We start from the raw sequence: 8,230 nt of genomic DNA, 5'->3' as shown, positions 1-8,230 counted from the left end.
CTCTCTCTGTCAAATAAAAATCTTAAAAAAAAAAAAAACTTAACTTAAAAAAAAATCTATCAGGGACAGTGCTGAGGAAGAGCATGGAGTGTGTGCATGAACTTTTCCATTCTTTTCAAATTCATACGATTGTGTATTTATTTTATCATCATAAATACCTGCCTGATAAAATCTGGAACTTAAAGTTTTCACTAGAATGCTAATATAAAAAAATTGATTCTCACCAAATTCCCTGTTCTATTGTGAGAAAAACATCATCTTGTGATATACTCAGCAAGATCTTTCTTCAGCTCACTGAACTTTTAGTATGCTCAGAAATGTATCCCCTTCTTTGCTGACTTAAGCATTGTTTTATTTTTGCCATGCCCTGAATGGTTCAAAGTCCATATTAAAACGCAAGGGTTTTGCAACCTTTGTTGATGCAAGCCTAGCAAGAATTCCCCAGCACTCCATCTCCTCATCAACAAAGCTGGAAAATACAATCTTAGCTTCCGTACTATCATAGTTTCCAAAGGCTGTTTATTTGAAACAATGGTAGGAACACATGTGGACACTTACTTTTCATTCTTACATCCTCAGCTCATTTCTACTTCTTCCGTCTGCCTCCTACTTTTTTAGATTTAGTTGCACTCAGCTCAGATGTCACCATCTCTGTGAACCTCACCCCAAGTCAATCAGGAATAAAAATCTAACTGGAAAGAGCTTTGTGATTTAAAAAAAAAAATAAAAAAGAGTGTATGCGGGTGGCTTTATTGGCTCCCATAACTGGAAGCCCAGGAGCCCAGGTTGGTTGAGCCAGGGACTGAAATGATGTCATCTGAACTCTGTCTCTTTTGCATCTTTCAACTTAGCTTCTCTTCTGCAGAGTGGCAGAAAGCCACCCCGACAGACAGCCCCTGATCCACATTCTCCCAGCTCCATAACCCCAGTAGGGGCAAGGAAGGGGCATGAGATGAGTCCACATATAAATTCAGGACAGGATTCTGTTTGGTCCAGCTTGGGTCTTGTACCCAGGACTGTGGCGGGTGTGAGAAGATAAATGATTGACAATCTGACCAGAATCAAATGAAGTGAGACGGGGGAGCTCCCCCAAAATAAATCGGGACGCTGAGAAGGCAAAGAAACACAAATGATGGAATTTTTGATAAGGGATGTCCCCAATTCTCCACCTGCCGGTATATCTCCACCTATTTGCAATGTCATTTTACAGCTCCTCCCATCAGGAAATAAAACCTATTTTCCCCTGAATCTGGGCCGGGCTTGTAATTTGGTTTGACCAGTAGGATGAAGTGAAAGTGAAGGCATGTCAGTCCCAAGCGCTGGCCTTAAGAGGCCTTGAGTTTCCTTCCTCCTCCAAGTCCTCATAGCCCTTAGTCAAACAGCCCACATTATACTGTTGCAATTTTTATATTGAATTGTAATCATTTCTTGTAATTATTTGTTTACATGTCTATATCCTTGTCAATAAGTTCTGTGAGGGAGGGATTTTTTTTTTTTTATCTTTTTGAGCCAAACAGAAACTGGTTCAACATTCAGAGGAATTCTGAGGCTAAGGAATGCCACCAAAAAACTATTTGTGAAACCTATGCTGAGTGCCCAAATCACTGGCCAGTTTGAATATCTTTACTTATATATGGGGGCCATTTGTTTTTCCTGATTTTTGTATGTCTTTCCATTGGGTTATTTCTTCTTACTAGTTTGTAAAGGGTTTTTTGTAATATTTTCTGCATAGGTATTCTTTACCACATCCATGCATTGAAAATATTCCCTCCCAGTCCGTGAACTTCTCCCTTCTCTTACACTATCGTTGGTGAGCTATCAAACTAAACTCAATTTTTGAGTTTTCCTGAGGCTTAACTTTTCAATCTTTCCTTTATATTTTGTACTTTTTGTATTTATTTAAGAATGTCTCCTTATCCCACGGTCATAAACATACCCTCCTACATTGTCTGCTAAAAACTTGGGAGTTTGTTTCTCATACTCGGGTCTTTAATCCATCTGGAGCTGAGTCGTATATGATATAAGGTAGAGAGTCAATTGTCCCAGTATTATTTAGTGAATATTTATCTTTGCCCCCCTCACTTGGGATGCCAGCTCAGAGCACATTTCTATATGAGCAGGGTCCATGTCAGCTATCCCTATGTGGCCGCACTAAACTATTTGTTGATCCCTGCACGAACACACTGCCTCCCTGTATTTATAGGATGAGTCACTCCACCTTACTCTTTTCTTCAAAATTGTTTTGGCTATTTCTAGTTCTTTATTTTTCCATATACACTTTATAGTCATCAAGTTGTACATACACACTCAATACACTAGATTTGTCAGAATTTGGTTTGGAATTGCATTGCATTTATAGGTTATTTGAGGAAGAATTTATGACTTTAAAAATGGAATCTTCTCCTCCATGAATATGATGTAATTCACCATATAGTAGATTTCATCTGCCCCCAAGATATACCTAAGAACCCAGTAATTCTCACCACCTCATCTGTATCAACCGGATCCAAGCCAACCCTGTAGCCTCCCTCCCGGCCTCTTTCTGCCTCCACATCACCTCCCCTATGGCCTGTTTTCCACACAGTAGCCAGAGCCATTCTTTTAAAGACATAAGTCAGTTCGTGGCCTTTGTGCCGCCTAAAATTGCTTTGTGGCACCACCGGTGCCAAACTCCACACTTTGGGAAACACGGCTTTCAGTGAACAAATGAGTGAGTGAATGGGTGGCTGCGGACCCTTTGCAAGACTCTGGCAATAAAGAAATGATCGAGTAAGGGGTGGTCCCCTCGGGGAAACCCAGATGGAAAGCAATGGCATTGGCCTAAGCCGAGTGCGCCTCACAAGCGGCGAGGAAGAAGTTGGGAGTTCACCGCGGTGACGGAGAGCGGGGAGGAGACAGCCGCGAAAGCGCGGGCACGGGGGAGCGCGCGGGGCGCGGCGCGAGGCTGGGCGGAGAGCTCCGCGACTCCGGGTTGGGTCCGGGGCTCCACGCGGCCGCCTCGCTCCGCACGGGGACGCGCTCCGAGGGCGCGCACCGGGCCGCGGCGGCGCACGGGGCCGCTCTGGCGGGAGAAGCGCTTCCGGTGGCGGCGCAGACGGCGCTGAGTGAGTCCTGCGAGCGGCGCGGGCGGTGGGGAACGGTGAGTCGCGGGCGGCGGGCCGGGCCGGGTGGCGAGAGCGCGGAGGGTCGAGGGCCGGGGCGGGGGCGCGCGTTCGAGGGTTGGCGGCGCGGAGACCGCCCCCCCCCGGGCGGGATGTCAGGAGCCCCCGCGCCGTGCCGGGGATTTCGGGGCCGGGGTTGGCGGGGGGGGGGGCGCACCTTGGGGACCCCTACCCTCCCGCTGCCTGGCAGCTTCCCCGCCTGCAGCAGCCTGACCTGCCCCTGAGGTCCCCCTGAGCCCGGGTGGTGGAGTGCGTCTCGCCCCGGATGGGAAGGGGCTCACCCATCCACGCCGGCACGCGCCCTGCCACGCTGTGCCCGGCGGCCGCGTGACGAAACTCCCCGCGGTGAGGACACCCAAAATGGCTGCCGCGGGGACAGGCCACCGCGCTACGGGCGCGAGTGATTGCCCGGCGACCGGGTGTTACCGACCCCCGTGCCCCCACATTCCGAGCTCTTGGCTTCTCCTCCTGGCGCAGAGCGGGGCTCCGGGGTCAGAGAGGAGACCACCTGGCCCCTGCCCTGGAACCCGCAATCTTGGAGGAAAGAGATAGGTGAGAGAGTGGTCCTGGACCGACCTTGCATCTCCATGCTCTCTTGATCTTTCCCACATGTCACAGGTCTCTAACCTTCCCAGAATGACAACCAAGGCATCCACTAAGTGCATGCAGGTGACTTAGGTTCATTGACTTTTACATTCTATCAGCCCTGTGAGGTTCTTGGTTTTGCTTTCATAATCCCGATGCAAAAGCTGGTACTCAGAGAGGTTGAGTGACATGTGCAAGGTCACACAGTTGGCCGTCTCTAGAGCAAGGCCAAGTCTCAGCTTAAATGTTACTTGCTCAAAGATACTTTTCCTTGACTGTGTTGTCTAAAATTGCCCCCTCATGCAGGCATTCTTTGTTAGACTACTCCTGTGATTTTTCTTTCATACCATTTGTCATCAGTTGAAATTAACTGTGTTTCCTTGCTCGTTTTTTTCTCATCTTGCGACCAGGGCCTACTTTTGTCTTGCTCACCTATCCATCAATTGCCTGTACCAGGTAGACCCTCAATGAATATTTGTTGAGTGCCTTAATGAAAAAGCCTACTTCTGAGTGACTTCAGAGCTCAGGCATTCAACCACTTCATGGACACCTGCCTTCTGAACCCCAACTGCATTTTGTTTGTACTTTTCTCAAACTCATAATTTCTTCTTCTGCCTTGCCCTCTAGTTTTTGACTTGGGCACCTCTTGATTTTCTCTTCCATTGTCCATCCCCAGTTTCCAGGCGTTATATAATAGGTGGGAAGTGGGTATGCAGGTAAATAAGGAGCCTTTGCCGCTCTTATGGTGCTGGACTCAGACTTGACATACAAGATGCATGAGACGAGAGCGGAACTCTTTGGGAGGATGAGTGGAAGCTCTACCAAGAAGTTCTGGGAACTCAAGCAGGTCCTTTCTTCCTTTAGGACTGCAGGTGTCTAGCTTGCAAAAATGACAGTTTGGAAGGAAAGATCTATCTGTTCCTATCTCGCCTAGCCCTACGTATAATTGCTCCAAGTATGCATTCAAGTGTTAGATTGGGAAGGTTTTTAAGCCCATGGGCCTTCAGGAAAGGGACAGTATCTGTGGTTGTAGTTGTAAGAGAGGAACCTGTATAGCAAAGCTGGCTATACTTCAGGGTCAGTCAGATACTTAGAATGCTCTTAATACTCTGTAGAAGTTTTATGAAATCTCATGTAGATGGGTATAGAGAGGTGCCAACTGGGAGGAAGCATTCCCCCCACCCTTTACTTCCTGGGGAAAAAGCTTAGAGGACATCCAGAGCAGCAGTAATCTTAAAAGCCTGTCCATCATCCAAACTTTTTGCTCTCCAGTACCTTAGAATAAAATATGGCATCTACAGCCATCCTACTGTGCAAGCAGTGGTCAGATGTATTTAGTTGGAATATAATCATGGGTGGAACTGACCTTTTGTGTGAGGTTAAAGGTGAAAAATCAGTAGCAATAAGTCATAAAAAAAAAGGCTGACTTATCTAGAATGTGAAAAATTATTAAGTTAGAGTACGTATCAAACCTATACGTAATTATACAAAGTTCAAAATTACTAAGTTTTTAGTTAACTATTACTTTGTCAAATGTTTTCAGAGACATTATATGTAATCTGATTTGACTCTTTGAAGTGGGTAGTGAAATAAATACTCAACTGAATTCATCCAAAATACTACAGTTTGGTAGTATTTTAACATTTTTATAGGCTGATGCCACCATCTCAAGTAAAAACCAGTTAAAAATAATGGATGAGAACTTCATCCATCCTAAGAAAGTGATTAAGAAACCCAAGCCCAAAGTTGATCTTAAGGACTGAAATATGGCCAATGATTCCATTGTCACTGGGATGTTCTCAAGGTAACCCAAGAGTGAGGTCTGCATTGTGGGATGGGAGATAGGGGGTGAGGAGGATGCCGGCAGAGAGACAGGCAGAAGGCAATAATTCTCCATCTCTTCTTGATTCTAGAAAAGCCCCCTAGAATAGAGAAGAGTATGCAACAGAAAGCCATTGATGAGTGGAAATTCGCTTTGAAGGAGTCTAGGTCTTTTTTTTTTTTTTTTTAAAGATTTTATTTATTTATTCATGAGAGACAGAGGGGGAGAGAGAGAGAGAGAAGCAGAGGGAGAAGCAGGCTCCCGCTGAGCAGGGAGCCCAATGCGGGACTCGATCCCAGGACCCTGGGATCATGACCTGAGCCGAAGGCAGATGCTTAACCATCTGAGCCACCCAGGCGCCCGAAGGAGTCTAGGTCTTTGCCCAGGATTCAGCTTTCTGGTCTGTAATTTGATCTCCTGTGTGGCCACGCCTATGAGAAAGGAATGGGGTGTGTGGACAAGCAGCCCAAAGCTAAACAAATTAGTAAATGTGCTATTTAGGCTCCTCTAGTTAGGGTGATTGCCAAGGGCAATCACCTCTTGCCACATCACCTCTGGCCTCCCAAGGGTCAGAAGCGTGGCGGAAAGTCAGACAGAAGCAGCGCTTCCAGGCTCTGCCATCTTGCGGGTGATGCTTGATTTTTCTGAGCAGCTCTACAAATAAGGGACGTTTTCTTGGAGGACTGATATGAGGATTTGGCATCTCATAATGCCTGGAAAGCCTAGTGTCTGGCACATAATGGGTACTCAGTCATGTACCGCAGACAGTGACGTTGGCCGGGTGTTTCACACCTGCTTGGCCCTAACAGGGCCAAACAAACAGGGCGACCTGGCTTTCTTACCTCTTTCAAACCTCTTTCAAAGTTGTTTTAATTACTAGCAAATTTCCAGTTTAATAATTTAATTTCCATTGTTAATTTTTAGTCAGGGTTAAAGGTCTTTGTTAAAGAGTCCCTGATGAAAAGCACATTCTCTGCTAACTTGTTACCTGCAAAATTTTGGAAGAAAAATTTTTTGCCAATTTAAGCATTTTCTTGGCATGTAGCTAAAGGTTGGAAAATAAAGTTTATCTTGGAAAAAAGTGATTTTTGTTAGACATTTCTGATCATCTTCTTCAGGCAGCCAAGCTCCAGTCCATTTCTTCCCCAACCCCATCACCAGCACCACCACCACCACCAGCCACTGCATTTATGGGCAGGACTTCAGCCAGTGAGGACAGGAGCTCCCACTCATGGGGAACTGGCTCGTTAGACATATGCCCTACCTTTGTTTAGCATTTTACAATTAATAAAGGTTTAAAAGCTATCTTGTACACCTCAGCTTACTAATCTTACCAACTCTGTGAGCCAACTCTTTCCTCTATCTTATAGATAAAAATATTGAGGCTCAGAGATGTGAAGTGACTCACCTGGTGACATGCCTAGAAAGGAAGTGACATAATCAGGAGTTCAGTCCACACTGCGTTCGGTCCAGTCCAGTTCTGATTCCAAAGGTTGTCAGAGTAGGTGCTCACAGGACCAGGCCACAGGGCAGGGAGCTAGCCTCAACAGGAACCTGCCAGAAAGAACAGGCCGAGCAACCAGCATTAACAGCCAGGGAGTCATCTAAACATCCGTACTGGCCCTGCAAGAGGGTCAGCATCATTCCGCAGCTGGCAGGAGATTGGGTCATTGTTTATTTATTATTTTTATGTTCTTTCCAGCATAATTCTCCCAAACTTACCTAATCATAGGATACCCCTGGTGTACTTCTTAAAAATCTAATTCCTAGGCCCCACCAGAGCTCTACTGAATCAGAATCTCCAGGAAAATACTTTCCTGGTCACAGCTGCTTCTCCAGCAAGCCGGGTTCTGGAGCTGGACAACTTAGGTTCACATTCTGCCACCCCTACTTACTTGATCAAGTTTGCTACCCACCCTTGGAAACTGAACTATTGTGAGGGTTAGATGAGATAATCATACAAGAAAAGCTCTTAGAATATAAGGTTATTAAATTAGTGGTTATTATGAAGTAGTATCCTAATTTTGTTGATAACGATCCAGGAACTTGGAGCAGTGGGCTAATGTATACAAGGTCACAGCGTCATTGGTGGAGCTGGGATGTGAGCTCAGATCTGCTGTCTCCACAAACACGGTCGCCTGATCAGTACACACCACTTCCTTCCTTCCCTCCATCCAGGGATCCCCAGTTACAGAACAGTTGGGAAGGTACAGCTTGGAGCCAGGAATTCAAGCTCAGCTCACCAACTCGTTCAGTGAACTTATTTGGAAACGAAACTGATCACCATTGCCTAATCAGTGTAGACTTCACCAGCCATGAGGCTTATATGTGGTGGGAGGTGGTCCTGGGCCTAGGAACAAGGGGGTGGTCTTTACCCTTGCATAGCTGTGCACTGACTGTGTGACATCTAACCTACCAGGAAGGCAGAAATGCCCTCCCAGAAATGTTCATGAAGATTGTGATGTAGTTTAAATAATGACTTGGGGAAAGATGGAGTTCATTAACATTGCCAGTAGGCCTATAATGTCTTACTGCGTTAGGAGTAGAAGATCTTTGTCATGGCGCTCATTTGGGCTTTAAAAATTTATAAACTTGGAGTTAAGTACATGGGTGGTGCAGTCGATTGAGCGGCCACTTCATGGTTTCAGCTCAGGTCTTGATT

The 8,230-nt window shown here is 46.0% G+C and overlaps 1 protein-coding gene across 1 annotated transcript in view; it reads left to right on the top strand.

Annotated features, from left to right (window-relative positions):
* The first annotated feature begins 2,996 nt into the window (after positions 1-2,996).
* The window catches only part of SFXN1 (sideroflexin 1), a 40,030-nt gene continuing 34,796 nt past the window's right edge, over positions 2,997-8,230 (top strand). Inside the window, exon 1 of the mRNA XM_028102740.2 lies at positions 2,997-3,139. The gene's annotated coding sequence lies outside the window, so the exon portion shown is untranslated. The remainder of the gene's footprint in view (positions 3,140-8,230) is intronic.

Source organism: Eumetopias jubatus, unplaced genomic scaffold, assembly GCF_037043125.1.
Source record: "Eumetopias jubatus isolate StellerSeaLion01/CBP00866 unplaced genomic scaffold, mEumJub1_p1.0 scaffold_5, whole genome shotgun sequence".
Taxonomy (NCBI): domain Eukaryota; kingdom Metazoa; phylum Chordata; class Mammalia; order Carnivora; family Otariidae; genus Eumetopias; species Eumetopias jubatus.
The sequence above is the reverse complement of the archived record's forward strand: the minus strand, read 5'-3'. Positions and strand labels throughout refer to the sequence as shown.